The sequence below is a fragment of the Anopheles ziemanni genome, chromosome 3 (genome assembly GCF_943734765.1).
Source record: "Anopheles ziemanni chromosome 3, idAnoZiCoDA_A2_x.2, whole genome shotgun sequence".
Classification (NCBI taxonomy): Eukaryota; Metazoa; Arthropoda; class Insecta; order Diptera; family Culicidae; genus Anopheles; species Anopheles ziemanni.
Genome location: NC_080706.1, coordinates 85,342,053 through 85,368,352, shown reverse-complemented (window position 1 = coordinate 85,368,352; position 26,300 = coordinate 85,342,053). Strand labels below are relative to the sequence as shown.

Here is a 26,300-nt window from a genome sequence, read left to right as displayed (position 1 = left end):
ACTGCAACGCTTGCCTGAATCAATACACTTTGGTATTTGTTTCATTAAGCTGTATAATCTTGAGGCGATTAATATGGCATCAAATAATAAAAGGAGTAGAAAGAAGTGTGCTATAACAATTAGTGAAAAGATAGAATTAGCAAAAATGTTAGAACAAGGAAAGAGTTATGCATCAATAATCCGGCAAATAAAATGACCAAAATCAACAGTGCGGACCATTATCCAAAGCAAAGATAATCTTCGGAATTCTGCGAACGGAGTATGGCCACTCGGAAACGTAATGAGATATTAGAAGAAATGGAACACTTATTAGTGGTTTGGGTAGAAGATATGTTAAATAAGCGGTTTCCTATCAGTGTCAACTCTTCAATATGAAGTATAAACGATATGGCAGAGGAAATCCACAATACGCTAAATCTCGATATACGCGATAGCGTTCGGTCCCAAACATTAACGTACTGTGGGGACCTACTTTACTAAATATGTATTTGCAACGAGCATCAACAGAAGGCCTCGAAGAACATACGAGGTATGCCTCTGCAATGAGACGTATAAAGAAGGTTTCTTCAAGGTCAAAATCCAAATCAAGACGACGAAAGTGTGCGAGTTCAGTGTCGTATGTCTAGTCGAGTAGACGATTTGTGCTTGAACATGTCTCCCCTCGTACGAGTCGGGATCAACTGGTGTTATTTTTTGCTGTTTGGTGCATTTCTTGCAAGTGTCGCATGTTCATCTGTTGTAGTTACTGATCATGGTGATCATGACATTGAGGTGATCATGGCCAAACTTGACTACCTGCAGTACAAGTTACATGAAATGGATCTCGGGTTGAAGGAACGCAACGAAGAGTTTGCCGAAAAGTTACAGAAAATCGAAAGCTCGATCGAAACCCATTCCCAGAAGATTCTTGCCCAACAAACAGCCTGTGCTAACCACGAACGGATGCGGAATGAGATCTCACAGCTTACCCAAAAACTAAACCATCGCAAAGGACCGTACACATCGCGTTCAGGTGCACCTGAAAGTGTATCCGGAATTTATTTGATCCAAGCGAGTATAAAATCCAACCCGTTCGAAGCGTTTTGTGAGCAGAACAGTTTCGGAGGTGGATGGCTAGTGATACAGTACCGCTTCGACGGATCCTTGGACTTCTATCGGAATTGGACGGAATATCGGAATGGATTCGGGTTACCTTATCAAGAGCACTGGCTCGGATTGGAGCGTTTATATCAACTCACATCGCAGGCTCCCTTTGAGCTACTGGTAGAACTGAAAGGATTCAATGGTACTTACAGCTTTGCTCAATATAATGAGTTTGAGATCGGAAGCGAATCTGAGAAATATTCTCTGAAGAAACTTGGAGTATTTAGCGGAACTGCCGAAGATGCTTTGAGTCGGCAAAAAGGAAGAAAATTTAGTATAAAAGACAAAGACCATGTTATAGACAAAGAAGATTGTGCCGCTATCCGCCATGGTGCCTGGTGGTATGACAATTGCGCTGATTCAAACCTGAACGGAAAATATATGAATGCTGTTGATAATTATTCAATTCATTGGTCGAAATATACTTCTCAGGGATATGCATATTCAAGGATGATGATACGTTAAATTTAAGAAAATCGCATACTGGTGCTTGAACAATTGTCAAAAATGTAATTGAATTGTACGCAACTGTCTCGTTTGTCTCGTTTGTCCTCAGAAAATTTAAAAATAAATTGTTTTTGCTCAATCTTTTGTTTGAAGGTCACACTTATGGATGTCTTCCATAGAATTGATGGAAAGAAATGTGAATGATAAAAATTGTTTACTATATTAAATTTTATCAAGAGCGTAAGGTACGATCAGCTGCAGACTGAACTAGTCGAAATTGGACGTGATGAGAAATAACACTCAGAAATCATTTCTTATTCTAGTGCGTATAAAATTTCATTGTAGATGGTTTAAGTTGTTGCAATGGACACGTTTTGTGAAATGTGTGAATGAAATGTGTTGATGTCGAAAATTAGCCGTTACTAGAATTACCATTATACCGGCAGATATATCTCATTATTCCTTGTTTGTAGTCTCGAGACCACGGAAATGCTTTTGCACGGAAAAACCGAACGCATTTTGTGCACCGAACCGTTTCATGTAATCATGCGCCGTCACATCAGATATTTCTGGCGGAAAATGTGTTTGACCCGGCGCTTGCTAGCCAGAGTGGTAATAAATTTGTGTCGAGATATCGGGGAGAGGAAAACGCACAGACACAGTCGCTTGCTTATTGTTTGCTTTCCATTACCGGCATTCGCTCGTTTCGAGCGAGCTTCAATAAAGATTTATTCATTATTGAATATAAATAATAATTTCAATATTTAATTAACCCACATTGCATGAAGCGAAAGTTGGAGCAGGTCAGGATTGGAAATCGCAAACGTATGCGCGCGGGTGACAGAACGAAAAATAGAGACCGAAAAACTGTAACTGTAGCGTACAATAACACAATTTCCCAACACGGTAAATCAATTTTCCCGCGACGCAGAAGGTGGAAAACATATGCCGCACATCTCGTACTTCACCCAAAGTTGTAGCGTTCCGGACGAGGAGACTTAACAGAAACACACAAAATACAAAAATAAAAAACCAAAAAACACCAACCCATTCCTGGAAGTGAGTACTGGTTTCACGGTTAATTAATCACTGGGGCTGACTTCTAGTTTCCATCGAAACGCGAAGCCAGTCCAAATTAGCATTTGAATAATTGATTGTACAAAAACTGGGCACATTGAGGTTTTCCACGCGTAGTTCGGAAAACTGCACAAACTAACCCCTGTTGCAAAGTCAAAGGAAAACCACCATGATCCGGTGTTCGTACGTTCTTCCGTGTTACTTCTTTTCGATTTTCCTCCTCGCAGCGAACTCTCACCCAAGGCACGGCTTGACGATCGCGTGATTATATTGAGTTGAATGTTCGTCGGTGAGAATTCCGGGAGTCAAAATTGAGTCGAGTGTGATAATGGAAATATTATTTATAACCCCCCCTCGACTGTTCAGTTGTTTGTTGCCGTTTAGGCGGTAGGGGGTTGAGGGGTTTAGGAAGCCCAGCAAAAATCCTCACCGTTCGCGCGTTGCGCCAAAAAATCAACAGTCGGGTAAAATATTATGTTGTTCAAATGGATAGAACCGAGCTTAATGCATGCGGATACGTTGTTTTCGATTTATTTCACACCAAACAACCCCCGGCCGGTTCTTGTGCGGGAGAGGAATGGTAGGGAGTGATAGTGAGTCATGGGGACCAGGGAGGGATGGTGTACCAGGGCAGACGTCTCACAATTTAACACCTGGCGAGGCAGCTGCAACCTCGGAGCTGCTGCAATTTTCCCATTGCGAAGGTGTCATGAGTTTCCTTTTAATTCCTTTCTCGGTCACTGGCGCTACCCAAGCGTTTGCATCCGGTATGTTTGCTGGTGAGGCTGCTTTCGTGTTATTTGTGTTTGGTTTGCGCCGGCCCTTTGAAGCGCACGAAGAGCCGGCCCCTTCCGGCGAATGTTAGCACACGTGGCACACCTGGGTTTGGCAGTGGAAAATTTAGAATCAGCTAAATCAAGGCATACGGCAACGAAAAACTGCTGCAAATCGCAGCTTCCCTCTGGTTCTGATGTGGTAGAAATAGTGCATCCCATGGCAGAATTTTCTATCCACCCGATCGGGATAGAACCCTTTTGTCCATTCAACCCTCCGGCAAGGCATCAAAATTTCAAAAACGGAACTCTGTTTGTTTTTTTCTTGTTTCGTTTGCTTGTGAGTTTTTTCGACTTTTAACGACGCTTTCACGATTTCATTGACGATTTCTTTACAATACCGACATCCTTCTCTACCCTCCTTCCTGTATTTTAAGCAGCAGTTGATGGGAATGCTGGCGAAAATTTTTGTCCGATTTTTCATCCATTTCCTTTCACTGTCCCATTTTCACTATTTATTGCTCGACCACTATTGATTGTCGAGTTCAACTCCTCGCGCAGCTGAACTTACCCTTTTGTTTTCAATCATGCTACTTTATGGTTCATTTCCAGCACCGTTTGCATTATTTTCTTCTACTGAAAATGGTAAAGCTGCCAATGCCCTTTGGAAATGAGTTTAGTTAGTATAGTAAGCTGAAAACGGAAGAAAAGCAGTGTTCAAGTCTCATTCACTGCATTCTACGTTATATTCGAACTGTCTTTCCTTTGAACACCGTGAGAACAGATATTTAACATGAAAAAATGTCAATTTTCTACCCGTTTTCATTAAGATGGCCGTGACAACTTAATTCAATTTTCAGCATTAAAAAAACCCATCGGCTCGCCAGCAGCTGTGACTAGTTTTCCTTCACCTTGCTCCATTACAGCGATCCAACGAAAGGGTGCAATCGAAAGCCTTCAAATTGGCGACATCACAAAAATAGTGCCAACGGAAGAAATTGGTCCAGTCAGCGAACATGGAATGTCATTGTTGCATTTCGATTATTTTGACAGTCTAAATCCTAAAATGTCGTAAGCCACTTTCTTCGCTAACAACATTATGCTTTCACTGCCACTTTGCAAAAGTCGGTTCCGAAGAAGAAGAAAAACGAGTGATTGTAAACGGGGATGGAAGAGAAAGGTAAAGTTCAATATGGAACCAAATCATATTTTCTGTCTAAAATTTAAAGATTTTCCGTCTGTCCGTCTGGCGAGTTGACGACGAATGAAAGAGGAAAAATACTACTAGCTTTTTCCGAGTGGCGTCCAATAATAAGGATAAAGTGGCAAAAACTAAGTAAGACCCACGTGTTAGAGTGAAAAGTGGCATGAAACATTTAAAAAGTGGTATTTTCCTAGCAAGTATAAAGCAATAGTTTTGACGCCAAGTGCTCGAACATACCATAATGGTTGTGAATAACGCATCGCGCCTTTTTTCGTACCCTTCTATTCGGTTCCCCCGACAGTTTTCCACTTGAACCAATTCCATCATAATCTATTTTCCAGCAAAGAAAGAACCCTGAAAAGGCACGAGAGGAAATAGTAAATTTAATTTATGTCAAATTGTTGCAAGTCGCTTTTCAAGGCACTTCACTTGATGGAAAAGGTTTCGTGTCAACAACTGGCCAGCGGAAAAGCGAACGCCTCTTTCTCGACCGGGCGCAAAAAAGGTAAACGAATGCGAGCTTAAACGGCAGCTCATGAACTAGTTGGTGGGAAAATGTGGTTGATCAATTCGATGAATTAGGACGCGAAAACTTCCCGCGTCTGTCGTTCGTCAATGTCCCTTTGGTTTTTTGTTCATTTTTCGTTCCCTTCAAAGTTCTGCATCATTCGGTGGCACGTTTGACACAGTAGTGGAAAATCGAACAGCAGAAGCGATCGAAAAAGATGACACGATTCCATGGTTTCGACCGCGTATTACAACAGACTAACGGGCGTCCATCGACGAAAGGTTACGAAAGGACCATTTTCCCACCAACGCTCGGTACGTGTGTTTTTGTGTTTGTGTGTTTATGTGCGGGGACGAATGAGTAGGTGTGCACTGAAGCTGAAACTATTTCCCACTTGCAGCTATTTATGCAATCGGCCCTATGGAACACTGCTAGGACACCGGAGCGATGGAAACTAAGTTAAACATCATCAGTGTTCAAATATTGACAAACTCGCCGTTCGCACGCACATCCCCATCGGCGGAGCGAGTCGAAAAGGATGTTGCCCGACGACGCGTGGGAATGAAACCATACGAGCGCAAGCAAAAGCTTCGATAGTGAGCGACGCCAAAGGATTGGTCGGACTTATTTGTCGAGCGACCGAACTAGTGCCAATTAACTTTTTACCTTAACTCCTGTAGTTCCAGACTTTCCCGAGCATTTTGCTGACTGATGGACATCGAAGTCGATGTTCTCCCGGTATGTGTGTCAGTTTTAACAAGCCTCGGAATATCATCGCCACATCCGTTTCATTCGGTTTCTGGTGTCTATGACAAATGACGATGGCGTGTGACCTGGTTAGAAAAGCCTTATGTAGAAAAGCTTAACACGTGAGAATGGGTTACGTTTGCCAGTATAGCTTTTCAATTCAATGTTAGAGTTACAACTCCTAAAGTACTTAGTTTAATGTTGACGTGTAGTGTTGCGTTCCTTTTGATTTAACAATCCGATACCTTTTTGCAACTACTTTGACTGCTATCAGCCAGTTACAACAATGTTACTTTTCACTTTTTGGTGTCTTAATGAAAGGATTTTTCAATTTAATTCAATCCCGTTTCTCTTTCTGTTCCTTGATTCGTCTGGAAATTGGTTGGAAACAAAATTGAAATTTAATTCGCTGTCCAGCTCGTCCGCGTTTTCCGTGCGCAATTTAATGAATCATTTGATACCTTCAGCAGAGACTGTTAGTTTCCGTCAGTGTGGTGTTATAAATGGCCCTGTCATGCTAGAGATTGAACTGGTAAGCGTTCAACTTGCCACTATCACGTTCGAGAGAGTTACCTCCGTTGATCGAATTGGAGCAATAAATCAGGGTTTTTAAACAAAACAAAAAGCAGTGAGTGATCGAATACCATAAAAACGAGGAAATGAATCGCAGCAACCCGTTTCGAAACGCTTCACGGAATTTCATTACCGTAGCTTCGATGTCGCCCACTCCTGACTCGAGCCCGCGTAGTGATGGCGATGGAATCGTGCCAGTTTTTCTCGTAATCGAACCGCGTGTTGGCGTACGACAGTGAATTCCGGCAGAAAACGTGTCATATTCAATTTTAATCTGGTCATCACTGGACTCCGAATGGCGTTGTTGAGGGAGACTGCCTCGCGGTGATCGATTATCGCAAATTTTCGGGAGACTGAATGAAGGATACACGCAGTACACACTCACATACACAACTCGCTTCGATTTGGTTTCAATTTGCAGGCACCTCGTTCGGCAACAGCCTCTCGGACACGCTGCTGGATCCAGACTTCATCGACAGTCCGCCGATGGTGCAGCCGAAGTTCACCTCCCGCTCGCAGTCGATACGGGCCGTCATCGGCGACACGCTTCCCTGCGAGGTGGAAAATCTGGGTGAGTACCGCCGTTTTCTCCTCCATTTCCTGCTGCCTGTCTCCGTCCCCTCAATGTCAGAGCAGGCAACAACAAAACAAAATCGAAAGGATCAACAATCTCTTCGTCGTACCTCACTCTAGAGCTTGATAGGTCGGAGGTTTGTATTTCCGCAAAAGAGACTCTCTTGACGGACACGCTGAAAAGCTGATCCAAAGGAGACACTTCCCAGTCGGAGACGGTAGGATGTCTATTGCCGACTCGTTTTCGTTCACCAGGTCGTCGTGGACACACGCGTTTCTACCTCAACCGAACGACATATCGGAATATACACCGATACTTGTCGGTAGGGTATCATGTAGAAATTGGTAACCGTTTTCATCCTGTTCAGCATGCCTCCCTTTTCCTGCGTATGTTCCCCTTCCTTCCCACCCGTTTCATTAACACTGTCCAAAAATGGGTGAGCTGCCCTTCGTCCGGAACAAGAGGCACGACGTCGGAAACATCCATCGGAATGACGAAAAGTTGCGCCGGATTAGCAATGACTTCGGGCTCATGCAAAAACCAGGCCACGGAGGAGGTGGTTTATGCAAAAAAGTTTTCCAATGAGCCAATTCTCGTGTAGTGATCACCTGTCCCGGAGCAGAACACGGCAATGGTTTTCCAGCGTCGTGTGTTTCCTTTCTTTTCTTCGCTTCACTCGCCAATGTCAGTTCGTTTTCTCGCATGCTCCTCGACCATGTCGCCCATAATCTGCCCGATTACAGGATTTTCATGAATCTGCATGATTATGCCAAGAAACCGGGTAGAAAGGATTGAGAAATTACACGCCCGGGAAAAGACGATTACGGAGAATCTCGGTAGTTTGCGGGTTATTTAGGAAATTAAATTTATTCTTCGCCCAACGCTTCCACGTTTAATCAGTCGAGCGTTTCGAGGAGAGTTTTACAAACGAAGAATGACATTCACTATTCCAGGCAGGACAGTGTAGAACGGAACACGATGAGGATAAACTAGTTACAATGATTAAAGAGCTGCCATTTACGGCACTCTGGAAATTATTCTAACGAGCATTTAATTTAAAACGATTCAAATTTGAAAGGGAGACAAATGCAGACGTCGTGCTTCAAACTGGAAACGAAGGGACGCCACGCACACATCTGATCACCTGTTGCATTGCGTTTTGTCCACAAGCTTATAACAGCCAGCGCCTATTTATAGTATACATTTCAAACGTTTTTCATCAATCGGACCGTTTTCAGAGCCGATGGGAAATTGAATTGTTTTTCCAATTCCGTGCAGAAATGTGAACTAATTTCCATTTGCACGTTGAATGGAAATGAAACGTGGGCCTCCCTTTGGCCCATGGATGGATTTAAATCCGTACATTAAGGATGTTATTTTAATTGAATCATTCATGGATGCAGTTCATTTGCTCAGCGGATTAGTGGAGGCGATGCGTGAAAAACTATACACGCACGCATTTACTAAATCAAACAGCACGATAATTAATTTTTCATATCACCGCACACTCCGGGCGGCGTGAATTTTCTCGTCGTTTGTATCCGCTATGCGTTTTTCCCACCCATTTCGAGTCCAGAAAAAGGCGTCTGTTTTAGTGTTACCGATGGATTTTCCACCAACCAGCATCCACTCGGGATGCGGCACTTACCGTAATGGTAGCCTTATGTGTGGGAGCACAAAGTTGCGTATAAATTATTCGGAAACCGACCTCGGGAATGCCAGCACAGTGTATCCCTTCGCACGTAGGTTCGAAACTGGTGTATCCATCCATCAGACCCAACAGAGTCCGAGGGAGGCTTACGGCGAATGTCCAGTTCGGCCAGCTAAAACTGCAATCGAACTGCGAATAAATGAACCGATTCCAACAGACAGCACCCAAAACACACTTTTCCCTCCCGATTACGACTCACGGTTTTCGCCCGTTCAGGGGCTTGCGGAGTCCTTGGGGAGTCCTGGCAAGAGCCGTGTTGGGCTCCTATTCCCTTTTTGGTGACTCGTTTTAGAGCGAATGTTATTTCAAATTTAATCCCTCCTACGATGGATCACTGAAAGTGAGAAAGGGAAGGAGTGGCATGAGCTCTTCTTCGGTCCACTTTTCCAGGCGCCGGAAGTACCTGATCCTTGCTTCATTAAAACAGAGTTTAGCAAATGAGCATCGAAAATATGCCCGACACGTTTCGGTTTCGTTTGCAAATCTGAAGTTCAGAATTTACCGGCACACACTCCCACACACACGCACACACACGCACACACACACGGCGCTACAGCGTTCGAGCAAACAAGACCCATTCGAAATGCTTTGGACAGGATTTTGTTTGCACGGCTCCCGCTTCCTGTCCAGTAATTTGCCTGTTCTTCTTCTTCTTCTTCTTGGCGTAAAGACCTCTTGGCCATGCCTATCCGTTAAGGGCTTACGAGACTTGTTTCCTTGTTGTACGTGGATAGTCAGTCCTCCCGTACAGGAGAGGGTCCGGTCTCGGTTGGGATTCGAACCCACGCCGTCGAGGTGGTGAGCCCCGGCGCTTACGGTCCGATTTTCTAATCGGCGCTACCGCTCGGCTGTCGCGGACCCCCTAATTTGCCTGTTACGGAATTCTTTTCACCTTGCGCTACCCGGAAAAACTGACCCCGTACTGAACGTGTATGCGTGTGGTATTGGAGTAAAGCAATGTACACCACTTGCGTACGACCAGCATGCTACAGTCGATTCCAGTTGACCGCGCGCTGTACGCCGCTTTAACCCATCTTCCTCGCAGAATTCCACCGCTACTTCATTTGTCTTCCGTTCGAGGGCACTTTCGGGAATCCCCGGTAATGATAATTAGAGTTCAAATAATTATGTTTTTACCATTTCTAGCCAACCTCCCTCCTCTTTTCGGTTACGGGCTTTGATTTCCATCCATTGTTTCTAGCACTAACAGATCGATTGTGTAATTAATTTCTATAGCGGTTCGCATACGTGCAGCGTCCATGTCTATGTACCATGATTTTACAATCCATTTATGCAGCCAGCTGAGCGCTTTGAAGGGACCCTGTATTTTAAACGGTGAAATTAAGTTGAATTAAAAAGAGGATTTCTCGTTCTAGTATACTTATTGATTTCTGTGGAGCCTAATACCCCTGCGTTAATGATTGTTTAACAACACTCACTTTTATTTCTTTTTATTTAAATGTTTTTGAACCTACATTGAATTATAGTACGCGGTGTGATAAAGTGACCAACTCGAAGTTTTTTTAAATGAAATTGAAGTTTTAAATTCGAAACACCACTAGAAAAATCATAAAATAGATCTTTTTTAACATAAAAATGTATAAAATATAAGCTTATATTGATTTCAAAACAAATTTATTAAGTCAAAAAACTATACGATTCACTGTGAAACTGCAATTCGAACAGATTTAAAGAAGGATTATTATGTAATTCGTGATATGTGCAGGTTGATATGACGATGATGATGAGTCCCACCTCTTACCACAGCATAGGTTTGAGAATGGCGGAGTTATTCAATCAAACGCTTACAAGCACCAGTAAGCCTTCTTTTGATAAAATACATTTTCACGCAAAGGCAAATGTTGCCCCCGTATCTTCCCCAACCGCACCTACGGCCACCGTTCCTATCTGAACTTCTAATGCATTGCCATGCCCTTCAAACACATTATGCAGCAAAACAAAACAAAAGCACGTATTTGCCGGGAAGGCTGCACAATCCCAATACGCCATTGGCGAACTCCTTACTCCGGCTCACTACCTCTATCGTCCATTACTACAGTTTTCGGTTCGGTTTTCCAGTACTGTCCCAGCAGAGAGCGGAGGCCCAACGGTACAAGAGTATTTGAGTTTTTGGTTTTTCACTTTCCACCGCTGGCAGTGCTACCGGCAATTTTCGCGAAATTAGCAATCCTATTCCTATTTCTGTGCATCCTTCAGCCTCGGGGGTGTGGCAAAAGACGGTGGAATGTGTTGCGGTCTTGAACGAGGCGAGAACCTTTAATTTTATTTTTCCGTGCTTCCTGTTCTATCTCATAGAAACGACTTCTTTTTTGCAAACGGGACGACATGAAAGAGATTATTTGAAATGAAGTTTTAAATTAATTTGCAGAACGATTCTTCACCGTACCAGGCAAACGAAGATGGTATTTTCCGTTCTTTTAGTTTGCCTTACCTTATTTTGGCCGACTTTTCCTATTTTGCTCTGCTTCACTTGGAACAATACAGTGCGGGCTACGGTGGGAAAACGTTCCCGGCACAATTCAAAAATCGTGTTGTATTACCAGGAAACGAAAGACTAACCACTTTTAAATGTTCACGCAAAGGCAAAGTGAATTTTAATTCGCTCGTTAATATTAAACTATTCATTTATACATTTGCGAAAAGGATGTATACCAACGGTTAAAAATTAAATCAAATTGGGAAGAACAGTAAATTATGGTATGGTAGGTGCGTTCCATTCTACTTTCAAAGTGTCTTTGTGGCGAGTCTTGGAAAATGTGGTTCCACAAACAGTGGAGAAAATATGACCTCAAGTGGATGGGAATATTTGGAGGGTTGAATATGGCAGGAATTTATCTCAAGGTTGTGAACAGAACATTCTTATGAACAGGTGAGCAAATAAAGAACTACTTGTGCGACGTAAAGGAATGCAGCTGAGACATAACTTTTACCTGACGTTCCACTAAGAAAATTTACAAAAACCTGAATATAACAGGGTTAGCCCCCAAAGCTTAAAAAACATTTATATTTTTGTATGCTTTAAAACTATCTTTATTGTTTTATTCTGAAACGATGTTGCTTTCCAAGCACCGACGAAAGTCACATTTTTGTTGTATGCTAATCTATTTTTATTTCATTCCATTTTCATCAACATAAAACCTCCTTAACGGATGGCGGATAATGAATCTGTTAATGAGACATTCATGAATCCCAAAGATCAATTAACTGATGAAAAGTGATGAGCAAAAACTGTGTAGATCTGGTTTTTATTGTCGTATGGTCCACCAATGCAAGAATCATAGAGATTCGTGAAAGAGATTCATGAAGATTTATTAAAGTTTTGAAAGATTTGTAAACGTTAGAAGATTCGAATCAAAAAAGATTCATGTATCCATCTAAATGCATTTTTTGGTGAAAGATTCATATGAATGAATCCAGCCAGAAGATTCATAAAATCGCGGGGGTCCGCGACAGCCGAGCGGTAGCACCGGTTAGTAAATCTGCCCATGAGCGCCGGGGCTCCACCTCGACGGCGTGGGTACGAATCCAAACCGAGACCGGACCCGCCCCTGTACGAGAGGACTGACTATCCACGTACAACAGGGAAACAAGTCTCGTAAGCCCTTAACGGGCAGGCATGACCAAGAAAGAGGTAGTTACGCCAAGAAGTAGAACACTAGTAAAATCCAATCCGTTTAACGTTCACATTCTAAAATGTCACTCAGGTGCCTTGAAGCCATTCCGACGGCGGATCAACCAATGCATGGATAACGAAACAGACACATGGAAGATCAATATACGTTCGAACTTTACGTAGCATTAAAATTTACTGTTTAGCCTAGAGCTTTTTTGACAGCACAAAGTTTAGCCGTTTTATCTTCGCCAGCTCCGGCTTCGACACTTCTTAGCCAAAAGTCCTAACGTCGATTATGCCTAATGCCGGCTCCGGGTAGCTTGCGTCAGCAGAAACTTTTCCACACCATACGCTCACTTGAGGACTAGTTTTTTGGAGGCCAGGTACCTGGCCCGTCGGTAACTCCTGGATCCCCTTCCGCCCCATGAAAGGTTTCATGTCGTTCGCGTTACATTTTCTAGTGCCTTCTGCAGAAGGTCTTTTGTGTCAAATGGCGGTTATAATTAAAATTCAAATTCGAATTGCGGAATCAAAAATTAGATGCGAAACATTCTGGCCCTCTTCCTGGTCGACCAGTGCCTGATCTTGGCGCACAGGAGTGTTGCTTTAATTGAAGCCCCTATCCACATAAATGAAAAAGCAGTGTTATATCACCGATTGCTCATGAAATCACGTTTACCAAACCTTTCGGTTAAAACAGCAGGAGGTTCTTCATTGCCAAGCCGAGTTACAACACATAGCAACTCTACTACAAGTGCCGGGTTTTTAACTCCTGCTACGCATGATAATCCACATGATTGCGATGCGATTGCCACATTGTATCGGTCATTGAACAAAACCCTCTCCGAAAAGGGAGACAAAAATTAAGAGAAGTAAAGAGCACACATTGATGACTCGCTACCTACGCTTACAGAAAAACGAATACTTCCGGTGTACATCCGTGTCTCTCCGTACTATTTTGCAGGATCCTTCTGGATATGTGATAATTCGTCAATGGCGCAGTATCAGCTCGAAGGCCGAAACATTGTGACGTTTGCTATCTCCCACCTTCTGTGTTTCTCGGAAGGATGTATCTGCCTTATTAGTTTTGCGGATGCATGTAGATGCGCGTTCCAATTAACTGACCACGTTGCTACCAAATTCCTAATGCGCACGGTTGTTCCCTCTCCCCGTGTTATGCTGCCTCCTCTAACTTCTCTTTCTCTCTCTCTCTCACGCCTCCCCCCTCTCACTCTCTCCCACTATCTCACACGCTTCCCATCCCTTTTCACTCTCTTTCTCTCTCTCTCTCTCTCCTTCTCTCTTTCTCTCCTTCTCTCTTTCTCTCTCTCTCTCTCTCTCTCTCTCGCTCTCTCTCTTTCTCATTCCCGCTTGCTCTCTAACTTCCTCTCCCACTTGCTTCTTCTTACTCTAACTCTATTTCACATTTTTTCGGCTCTCAAGCCCAAGGTGTATAAATATAGAAGGTGACTTTATGTCGCTTTGGCAGGTGTTCCATATTTGAGTAATGATATGTCATAACCTCAAACCTTCTCCAATACTCCCTCAAAACTCACAACAGTACCAACAGCAGTGTTACGTCACGTCATGAAATGTCATTTTACGCTGGACGACTTCACTTTCTAATATATACACCTTGTCACCAGTTAACCTCAAGGTGCCAAAACTTTTGCATCACCCGCTAGGCAATTTCGAGCAAATCGTCCTCAAAAACGTCCTCCATGACACAAACATCGAGCAGTTCTGTATGGAGAGTAGGACGAGGAGGGCGATTGCTCGAAAAACGTCCTCCTTTTGTTTCATCCCCATACAAAAAAGGAGGACGTTTGTTCGCGCGGAGGACGTTTTGAGAACGATATTTCGAGCTGCCTAGCGGGCAAGATGTCAAAATTATGACGAAAAATTAAGCTGTCCTTGCAATGCTGTCTCTCTTCGCACCTAACAATCTTTATAGCTCATGCATTCCATTTATTGAAAACCCATGATGATATTCCATTACCTCTATTTGATATGGTGTGTACACCTTGGGTTTTCTCAAGATCAGTTTCAGATGCCCAGAGATATTTACATAAAATAGAAAGAAAAAACGATTGCGATCGTGTTTCTGCTGATTGTTGTTCGCATAAACAATTGTTTTACGGAACGCATCCTACCTTTTTGAAAACAAAAAATTTACTTTTACAAAGATACCTTACACCTGTATACACTCCTTGGGCCCACTAATGGATAACCAAATTACTGATTTTATCATAAAGTGCCCATGAAAACCATGCTTCTACAGTTTATAGTTTGCAACACCAAAAATCCCGACATTGTCGGTACACATTGATCACGAAAACTATTGATTTTATAATAAACTTACCTTGAAACACTACATATATACCTTGGGCTTTACCTAAAATAGTTATTGGTTCAAATAGCCTAGGTTGGGACAGCTGACGTATCTATTATTTTTCGATGATAAAAGGATCGATTAACAATGTACAAGAATAGAGCAAAAGTTTTTTTCAACGCTTAAGCTTCAATAAAATCATTCGTTATCTGTTTTGATAACAAAACATGTTGATTTAAAAATTAGGTTACCTTGCAACGATGCACATACCTTGGCCCTGTCAGTGACTTGAAAAAATATCACTTTCATGAAACTGGTTTTCATTACCCTACCTTTACAAAGGAAATCAAAGCAAGCTGTCAATGCAGTTCTAACTTGTTCATTCGTGATTGAGGAGGTTTTGTTTACAAAAGTTTTTTCTAAAATACATTAAAACATGTGCTTAAGTGAAGATGAAAACTTTATCGTTCAAGACACAGAGGTTTTGTGTTATGCTGTAGTGATTTTGCTCTTGATGTTCTGCTGAAAACGATTCAGAGAGAGAGAGTGTTTCCATCGCATGTTTGGTTTTAGCTGTGGCGGGCGCGACGGTCGAAAAACGCATGGTCGAAAAAACGCGTCAAACGAAAAAAACGCTAAGTAACGCTCAAAACTATTTTAAGTATAAGGATAAGACTGACCTTGGAAGGTTCCCGAGTCATTCGGGTTTCGTTTCGACACTGTTTTTTTTCGAATATTTTCTGCAACAGAGAACAAGCAGATGAAACTCAGACGGATTGTACGGTTCAGTTTTTTGTGTGTCATTTCATGGTCATTGTGGAAAATCGAAGGTTCGCATAACGCATAGGTTTCGTATAGGAAAAAGTATGATTTTTTGTTGATAATCGATACAAAGTAAAATTTCGCTTTTAAGTGAAAAGTGAAAAATGTCATTTTAAAAATGGCAACATTTTATTTCAAATCAACTTCACTCGTTTCTCTTAGCAGAAGACGCGCTCTTTATTTTTCGTCTTTTGGAAACTTTCTCTTTCCAGGCCGGAATATCCTGTTGTGGCGACGAGGGAGCGCCATCGTTACGGCGGCCAATCTGATCATCACCCGCGACGCACGGTTCAAGCTGCTCGAGGGCTACAGCTTGCAGATTAAAGACGTGCGCCTGCAGGACGCCGGGGATTACAACTGCCAGATCGGCGACCACGACAACCGGGATCTGGTGCACACAGTCGAGATTCTCGTGATGCCCTCGGTGCGCTCGAACCCGGAAACTGGCCACGTCACCGTCCGGAAGAGCGGCACAGCCATGCTGGAGTGCAAGGCCTCCGGCAACCCGGTGCCGAGCATCAGCTGGACACGGAAGGTACGCTAGCTGCAGCGTTGGTGTCGTGCCATCTAAAGGGCCTCGGGTTTTGACGGAAAATCATGTGTTCTTTTCTTCCGGCGTTTGTTCCTGATTTTTGATTCTATCGCTCTCGCATTCTCCCTCTCTCTCTGTCTATTTCCACCACGTAGGATTCGACACACGGATCGCCACATCTCTCCGAGGGTCCCACCATGACGCTGGACAACGTCAATCGGCAGGACAGTCTAACGTACCGGTGCTACGCGGGCAACGGCATCCGAGAGCCGGTATTCGTCGACATGCAGCTGATTGGGCCTTAGTGAGTAATTGATTTGGCCGGCCTTGGAGACGGTTTCAGTCCAACCGCCCATACAAACTCTATTCCGATTGCGCCGGAAGCAATCAGTCACTAATTGTGAAATGATTGGACAAAACACCCGTCGGTTTCCAGAGTTTTCGGGCAGCCGCCTTCATCATTCGCCTGATCGCCTGTCCCGTGACATTATAAAGTTCTGTCATTTTGCCTGCAAAGGTTCCAATTCCGCCCTAAATCCTTCTTCATATGGATCTGAATTCGATTAGAATTAGATTTGGTCGAATGAAATTCGAATGGTTCGATTGTACCATGGTTGGAACACCATTTTTCATTTTAGATTCTTCCATGATATGGGTTTGATGTCGATGAGAAACGGTTCACAATCAAACAAACAGAGGACAATCTAACATTCTCCTAGGTCGTTTATTAAATTATCATTAAAACAACTGCCTTTGAATGTTGTCTGTTCATTGTAATTCATCACGTGGTTGTTAATAATAGCTACAGCATAAAAATATCCATTTGAAGTAACTTTTACTTCTCAAATTACCTCCATTATTACCGCTTCAATTTTCGAAAAGTTGTTTAAGTTTTTTTTAAGTTGGGGATTTTTTTATAATACACATTTTATTTTCATTCTGTGCTTCTTAGTTCATCGTTCAACTATTCGGTATGCGGTTACTGTATAAATTGGCGTTACCTTTCGTTTTTTGAGGGTAATATTTTGCATAACTTTTCAGAGTACAAATATGAAACTATTTTTAACATGAGTTTTTGCATTTGCTCACTAGCGTTCACTTTTTTCTGGACTGATTTTTTTCTTGGTAAAACATAAAAAGTGAAAAAATGTTCCCGATCGATGAAGAAGCTACTGTCACCGTTTGAGTACTATGGGGCTTGAACCCCTAACATAAAGTCTTTGTGTAGAACCACGAGGGCTCTATAGTACCGATTCTCTCGGTACGCTTGGTCCGTGTTCCTTTATGTTTGTACTCTTGTGTGTATAATATTTGGGATATTTGCTACTTTCACCAGGGCTTTATTTGAACCGATTCTCTCGGTACGCTTGGTCCGTGTTTCTTGTCATAATGTATGACCCATTAGGGTCCCGTTCTTCATACAAGTCTGCCTTGCTAATGTGGTAACATTTGAGTGTAGTGCCGACATTCCAATTTTGGGACTTAGCCGATTTTTCGCATATTTCCATATGACCCATAGGGTCCCTTTCTTCATACAAGCTTGCCTACGGTCATCGGTCAAAACTTGTCTTACTATTCGATTGGTCTTCGCACTTTCACCCTAGGCAGTTTGCCTAGGTCTTGCTTCTTGAGGAGGCCAAAACCCGAAATAAGGAGGTCCAGCCGTGCCAAAAACCTCCCCTGTCTCAACTACACTAACCCGATTTTTCAGGGTCCTCAGCGCCATACAACTTTGCCTAGGTCACTTGTACTCTTGACTTAGGCCATCTGACTTGGTCCGTGTTTCTTGCTAGGGTTCACCTAGGTAGTTTGCCTTGCTTGATGTGGTAACTTTTTAGTGTAGTTCTGACATCCCAATTTTGGGACTTAGCCGATTTTTCATATATTTCCATATGACCCATAGGGTCCCTTTCTTCATACAAGCTTGCCTACGGTCATCGGTCAAAACTTGTCTTACTATTCGATTGGTCTTCGCACTTTCACCCTAGGCAGTTTGCCTAGGTCTTGCTTCTTGAGTGCTCCTTCTCGGAATCGTTGGTACGAGTGAAATTCCGCACAATGTTCGAATGAAGCTGGAGTTTGATAGATTAAACTAGTCGCTTTTGATACATTTTGCGTTTTCTTCTTCTACCTTTTTCATCGACTCTTGATCTTCGCAGCTTCACCCGAAATCACAGTGGAAAAATCATGGGTCCACACCGGCGAACGATACCAGTTTCAGCTCGTCTGCACCGTTCACGGCGGATGCTAATCCGGAGGTAAGTCCAGGCTGAAATAAAAAAATACTTTCCAGACATACGCACTCACTTTTTTTTTAAACTAATAAGGGTCAAGGGAAAACATTCTAAAAACGTGTACATTCCAACAGTATTGTTTCACAGCTGGTTTGTTTGCACACTGAAAAACTAAACATAAAGAGTTGCATGGTTGATGATCCTTAAAATGGAATTGTTGATTTTTTAGAAATTAGATTGTGATCATAAAATTATTCTTTTCATTCACACGTCAGCAAATATCTCATGTAAACTATTATTTTAATAAAAAAAATTTGACTTTTAAACGAACATACGTACATTTTATAAAAGACTTCTAGATACTTAATTTTTGTAGTCATATAACTTTTCCAGTATTTTCAGAACTTCATACTGTGTTTTTTACTCTAATATTCTTTTTTCAATGTAAAAAACAGGATAACATTCCTGGCAAATAAGAAGATAAAATAAAAGAGTATACCACGGGAAAGGTAAAGCATTCTGAGCAAAGTTCCAACGCTGGTGCATAATGCATTCGGAAAAGAGCGTTGAAAAATTGAACCAATAAATCAATCCATTTTCACTGCAACCGGTAACGATGCTCGGAGTAGTTGGTGGCGCCACTTTGCCTTGGCTAGGGCCAACCGGCAGAAGCGGTTCTATCCAAAATGGCGGAAAGAGCTCCGTGGAAAGTTTCATCGGCATACATTAGCCCTTACTGCCAGAGTGTATGGAAAATACGGTATGGAGTGCGAGTGTATGGAAAATAAAATTGCTGTTATTGTATTTTAATTTTAAAAAAAATTTACTGCCCCGAACAGAAGCAAAACGAACCTTTGCACTTCTTGCAGCATCCGCAAAAGATAACTTTGCAAAATTGATGAGAATGCACGTCTTATAGGTCAGCGCTATTACGAATATTGAGCCACGCAGTATCTTAATCGTAATGAAAGCGAATTTTTCGCAGATCTTAATCACTATTAGGCACGTAAACAACAAAAACCATTTTTCAAAGATTATGTTATCAAACTACAAAATAAAATGGCAATTACGATCAAAATCATTTTAGAAATGGTTTTCAATTAAAACAAGTACTTTCTTCAACCGTTCCATACAATGTGGTTTTCTGTTAGCTCATTAAGAGAAAAATCTTTTATTTTTGCTTCAATTTCCTGTTGTATATACCAAGAAGCAACCAAAAACCTTTATTGTGCTTAGATCATTTAGGTGATCGAAAAACTACTCGATTCCACTTTTTTTTTACGCAATAAATCGATGGCAAGCCCAGTTTTGCGATCTAGCGATCATTTTCAACTCAATTTTAAAGAAATTTCATTACCAAGAAGACGAAATAAAACTTCACGATTCTGGCCATAATCGATTGTCAGGGGTATATTACTAAATGCAATGTTCTGGGCTTTTGCCAACAGATCTACAAATACATACACTAACGTAACTAACGCAGTTTTTGGTATCCCCGGATGAAGCGTGCGCTTTGAATCAGTAGCTACAACTCTGAGCGATACTTACATCGCATAGTAAACTGTTATTTCTGCAGCTTTGATAAGGAAACAAAATTGTTTAACTCACAAAACCCACATTTCAACCGGAACTATCTTTCACAGTTGTGTGGCGGAAAATTCTCTGGGACGCGCCGATCGAAGTGTCGGGACGGCCTGGACCGGCCCAGTTCCACTCACCAATGTACAGCAGATATCGGGAAATGTACAACCTAACATGGAGCATTGAATCATGCCCACTGATAGAGGAAATAAGATTGCTCTACAGAAAATTAATGGTAAGTATTTCTGGGGGTGTGCAGCAAGCTTGCCAGCAACAATTCCTGCTCGCCTTCGATGTTACTTGAGTTTCGCTATCCTTTTCATCCCATTCTAAACCGTCCCATACGCAAACCCTGACGTTCGCGCGCTTCCGCATCATGCGGTCGCTAAAGAAACAGGAAAACTTATCTTTGGTTACAAATTTATTCCCCACCATAACTATCAGTAAAACCTTTTCCAAGATGCTGGAGCGTCAGGGTTTGCTTTATATAGCCACAGCAGCGCGGCACGGCGTTCATGAAAAACACTCGTTCCTGCTGGGTTTCCCCTTCTCGAAGTAATTTATTATAGCACCGGCAATTATTTTACAATCTCCCACGGAAGCATCATCAAACCGCAAAGCACCGGGAGATTGTTTCATATTTAAGTAATAATTGATACTACAGCTTCGTGGGGTTTCTTTTAGCTTCTCTCAAAGGTTTTTCTGTGGAAATTTTGATGAATCTTTTGCACTGCTGGAGAAAAATTACTTCCATCTCCATATTGAGAGAAAATTACTTATGTTTGAAACCTCGAGATAGGCTTTGAATTGATTACCGATTTCAATTAGGACGAAAAATGAGCTGAGTGTTACAGTTGTTAACGATAAAGATATTTAGTAGCTTTCATACCTTCAAGGTGATTTTTTTTATATTCTTATAAATGTATACACTTCATTGCCTACAACAATAGCTGGTGAGAATAAAATGGCTTCATTCAAACACATTTTTCGCAAGAAATATTTCCTTGTCTCACACAATCACGTCCTTCGTAGAGTTGTATTCAGCAACTGCGATTAATTTTCTTGAATCTAAATCACTATAGAGTCGATCATGAAGCATTTCAACAAGCTTAATCAAAACTTACTGGTCTAGACCCCGTCTGGACTTCTGCAAGTCGTCAACATTCCTTTTATACCCTTTCCCACCATCATAGCTCTTGTCAGCTTTCGTTCCAGACAATCCCATTTCATGCTTTAACTCATTCGCATAAAAGCATTGAAACCTAACAAAGACATAATTATCGCAACTCTTTTCACTCCCATGCACTCTATCAATAATGCCGTCGGTGCCGTGTTGCACAAATTCAGATGAACGAGTCTTATCAACACCTGAGCAGATGGCACGACATCATCCTGGACCCTTCGTCAACCCGTTCTGAATCCTATCGGCACATCATGACTTACACCATCAAGGGACTGGATCCGAACTCCGTCTTCGAGACGATCGTGCAGGCAAAAAATCGCTCCGGCTGGAATGAGGTGAGTGTTACCTGATCCTTAAATTGCATAATAGGGTTTTCTAATTTGTTTTACGGACTATTGACAGAGAAGCTAGTACAACAGTTATTTAACATGATAATTATTAGTAATATTTAAGTTCGAAAGCAATACAGCTTTTCAAAATACGTCGAATGGATTGAAAGTCTTACGGTGCAAGGATTTACTAATTTTTTCATGGACATGAGTCTACTCTGGCTAGCTTGGGATTCTTAAAGGTATAAATAACTTTGACATTTTGCCTTTTTGTATTTATGACACTATGGGCTTTAATGGTAAGCATTACAAAATAAAACCGATTGCAAAATACGACACATTACCACACCAAATTAAAATCATGCGAAAAGTTGAGCTAAGTGTCATTTTGTGTAGTTGTCTAAGCGGAGATAGCACTCAATTAGCGGAACTATTCTATAGGGCCAACCACTTAACCTGCAACGAGCGCAAAATATTAGAAACAACTCAATTGATTAGCAATCAAGGATGCTACAACACACCATCAGTTAATTACATCGTAAATAGACCATTTGCATTGGACCTCATTAGGGAGACAAAAACGAACATCAATTACTCCGTCGATCTCATCAGTGCGATGTCCTCTTTCACTTCGGCCCACTGCAGGCAAACCAACGTCCAAAAGGACCCACCTACCGACAAGCACGCAGCACGCGCACAGTGATCCAATATTAGCCTACAAAAGTAGGAATAAACGAACTAATGGCCGGTCTTGATCATCAGAAATAGTGAGAGAGATTGCAACACAAAAAAACGAACCATATGTTACCAATGCTAAATAAACAGAACCATTTCAAACGAATTGTAAAAACAACCACACGTTCACATCATGCACTCGAGGCACAATCGACTCATCCACTCCATATCATCACGCATGGTTCGATATAATTTACATAACATTTTTAATTACCTCATCCAGCGCAATTGTAAATTATCAACACGACTCCATGCTGGAATGCAAGCACCAAATGGACACAGAGAGCGCACTGTTGAGGGAGAGATGCCGAAATACCGCCTTTTTATTGTTTCGCAATTTTGCACACTCACGTTGCGACTAACGAGATTTTGAGGAACGACTGCAACGCGGTTTCAGGTTGTATGTGTGCTTTCGGAGCGTTGGTCGCTTGAAACAATGAGACCGAGCGTCCATTGCACAAAATATTCCAAAATGTTCGGACATTTCATTTTTGCTCTTCTTATGTACGCGCTTTTGACCCGCTTTCTATCGGATTATACTGTTATATAGACAAAATGGCCCCTTCGTAACTTTCCCCGTAGGGAAAGCGCAGGAAAAGCGTATCATGGGTATCTTCATCGAAACAATGACTCGGTTTAATTACTCACGCAGAGAGTTGAACCGCTGTGTGACTGCGACACTTCATTCAATTCCATTATAACCATTTTCCGGGACGAATTTTCGCTCAGTTTTCTCGCCTTAATAAGAGTTATACGGCATTTGTAAACGAATAATCTGCTGAAATTAAATAGACTCGTTCATCTCGATTATCGAACGTTAATTTCGATTTCAGTTTTGTTTATCCTCCATCCTAGGTTAGCGAAAGTTTCCAATTTTACAGAACCGATATGCTGAACGATGACGTGGAGCAGACGCTCGGTTCGACAGCGTACGGAAACGACCACCGGGCAATCAGTGGAAGCGGAACACTCCGGGAAAGTTAGGTTACGACGGCATTCCTCCTGAGCTTAGTGACGACCGTGTGGCGGCTGATGAGAGTTAACGAGCTCGACTGTAACAATTGAACGTTAACTGGCCGCATATTTAGCTGCTATCTTCTCCTCCTACGAACACGATATAAGCGATTTGAACACAAAAGTAAACAGTTTTATCGGTCAGTAGAGGCACGAAAAGAACAACAGGTTAATTCAAATGGAATAGATAGTTTTCGTAGCAAAATTATCGAGCTATTACTTCCCTGTGCGCCTGCTCAAAACAGTTCTTCGTCATTGTTCATCTCGAGATCTTAGATTGCGACCACTGACTTTCCCGAGTATGCCGGCCTAAGAACAATCATTGATCGAGTCAATCTTTTCTTCTACTAGCTAAACTCCATAGGCTTGGTATGTCTCCCTCATTGATTACGTGGTTCAGCTGATACCTCTATGACCGCCGATACTCCGTGCAGATAGGAGACGGGTATTCAACAGTGCTTAGGTGTACTTCCGGCGTGCTACAAGGAAGCAATCTTGGTTCTCTGCTGTTTTCGATCTTTTTCAACAATATAACTGCTTGTTGAATGTATTGAGACTGAGACAATAGGTTTGGTTTCCGTCTACAGGCTACTGGATACCTAGAATAGGGACAGTGCAGTGTCGTCCTACTTGAGTTGCTTTGCGATTTTTGTCTCATTCTTTCACTTCTTGGCTTGATTATTGAACACGCTGTATGTAACAAGGCTTACAATCCCTTGACTACAGACGCTAAGTTGCGCGATATATATTCATTCGACGATCATATAGACACAATGAAGCTTTGTTAGTGATTGTGGGAAACTTCAACTATAAATATTTTACTTCAACTCTTCAATTCAACTTGTAACTGAGTTGCTGTTCCCTTCCGCTAGAGTTAGTCCCTAGAATTAGGCACAGTGTTCATACTATGATGTAATCCACATATTTCTGTACGGAAATTAATAAATTATATCATAAATAGATGAATCAATAGGTAAACAAATTAGTAAAACATACCACAAATAACGAGGAAGATTCTAAGAAAGTAAATACTTAAGTACTATAGCTATTTTCGTCCCTCTCAAACCTGAGTAGGGGTAATTGGTGGAACTTATCATCATCATCGTCAAGTTAGCATATATGTGTAGTTAGATGATATAGAAAGTACCCGCTGTGTGGCGTTGAATCGATAAGAAAGTGTAAAGGAAACAAAACTGGAATAAATATACCATAGTTGATGAGTGTAAGTAAGGATCCTTACTTCGAAGTTCAGCCGTTATCCGACTTACGCGGATAATGGGGACCAGAGAAATTCGCGTATCTCAAATTTCCGCGTATCTCGAATATTGCTTGACACATAGCTTATACTAGGAGTTAAGAGATTGAGTTCTTGTGTACATTTATCTTAGCATATTCAAAATTTTACTTTGTCCGTTAATGTAAGCGTATTCAAACAACATAAATTGCAATAAACGAAATAAAAAGCGTAAGTTATGCAAATGTGTAATTTACATATTTATTCGTGTGGGTGTACATCTAAGGAATTTACATCAATGTAATAAACCCAACCTACTGCCAAACTTTGAAAACCGCGTATCTCCGAATCCGCGTATGTCGAGTACCGTGTTTGTCGGATATCTACTGTACACGCTTAGCTGAGGAAAACTAATTGAGACTAGACTTAAGACTTGTTCAGTAATAGCACAAGTTATTTATCTACTCAATTGAATGATTTCAAACTTTGAATATGAGATCCTCTTTGATTTGCACACAGCATGGCCATATATAGTATGAAGATTGTAAATTATTTGCACTTACGTAATATTCCATACATTTTTATAATAAAATCTTGCTGAACCAAATCATTTTCAATTTATTTGTGCAATGACTTATCAAAGGTTTCAGTCATGATAAGTACAGGCTGTTTGTTATTAAACCTCAATATTAATTCGTTCCTATGACAACATGTGTTAATAAATTCAGCCAGTTCAAACTCAAGCTTTGAATCATAGTTTTCAAATGCTCCGGCACAGGGCACTTTGGATAAGCTTTGCGTAACATCGGATGCTTTCAACATGAATCATGCATTCGTGATCCTGTGATCATCAAGATATTCGATGACATTAGCAAGGATGAGTAAAACGTAGAGCGATCGGGTTGTGGAGATTTAAAGTCATATCAAGATCAGCATCGGTATGTTCTTGATATCGCCTGGTTCATCTCATCTCCCTTGCCGTCGTAATTGTAGGAACTCTATGTGCATGTCTGAATAGTCATATTTGTTTTGTGTAGGTAACAAACCTGTACGTTTGCCTCGAAAATGGTCCATTTCCTGTGCAGCCTTTCGTTCGATTGCATCCGAATAACTTCAATTCATTGCATTGTACATTTATTACATAGGTCGATTATTGGCAATGTTTGCATCAATTTATTTTTCATCGATGATTAAACGAAATGAGAACTCGGTGCCCGATCGACCGGGGCTAGCAATGGTTCATCGCCGGTACTTGTGCTTCGGTGCAATCTGGTGCAACGCGTTTCCTGCATTCCCCGGAGACCCGGATACAGCATCGCGGTTAACGAATAATTAAAATTAAGAGCGGATCTCTCCCGGATTGCGGTCGTTTTCTGCTATATTTTGAAGCATCCTTTTTCCGTATTTGTCGCTCATAAAAGCTTTGGTTTATTTCGTACTATGGTTTGAACCTAGCAGAACGGTAAAAACACCGTGCGCCCAAAACCATATTCGAAAACTCATAGCAAGTAATTATGTATGTTTTCCGCTGCAATCCTACACTGCCGCGTTGTTCATCCTTTGCGTGGCTTGGGTCAGCAGTTCTCGGTAGCAGTAAAATAAATTAAGTATAAGGATGAATCCATCTTCTAACGTCCCAAATGGTTTCCGGTGGAGAGATCAGGGTATCCAAAAGTTCGACGGATCTGAACTTCATCGTTCTGAACCAGGGAAATTCGGAAGAAAGTTAAAATGTAAACTATACTAAAATCTGAGACCAATTAGGTCTTTCTGCTAACATTGATTTGCATTGATGACTACTTGTTAGTTTTTTGACATCAATGAATTATTCATAACCAAACCCAAATCTGATGCTTGAAAATAAATTAGGTCTTGATTTCAAATGGAACGTTCAAATAGCATCAATCACCGTA

General features: G+C 41.7%; 1 pseudogene; it reads left to right on the top strand.

Moving 5' to 3' along the window:
• The first annotated feature begins 777 nt into the window (after positions 1-777).
• LOC131285683 (uncharacterized) lies at positions 778-23,204 on the top strand (annotated as a pseudogene).
• The last annotated feature ends 3,096 nt before the right edge of the window (positions 23,205-26,300 follow it).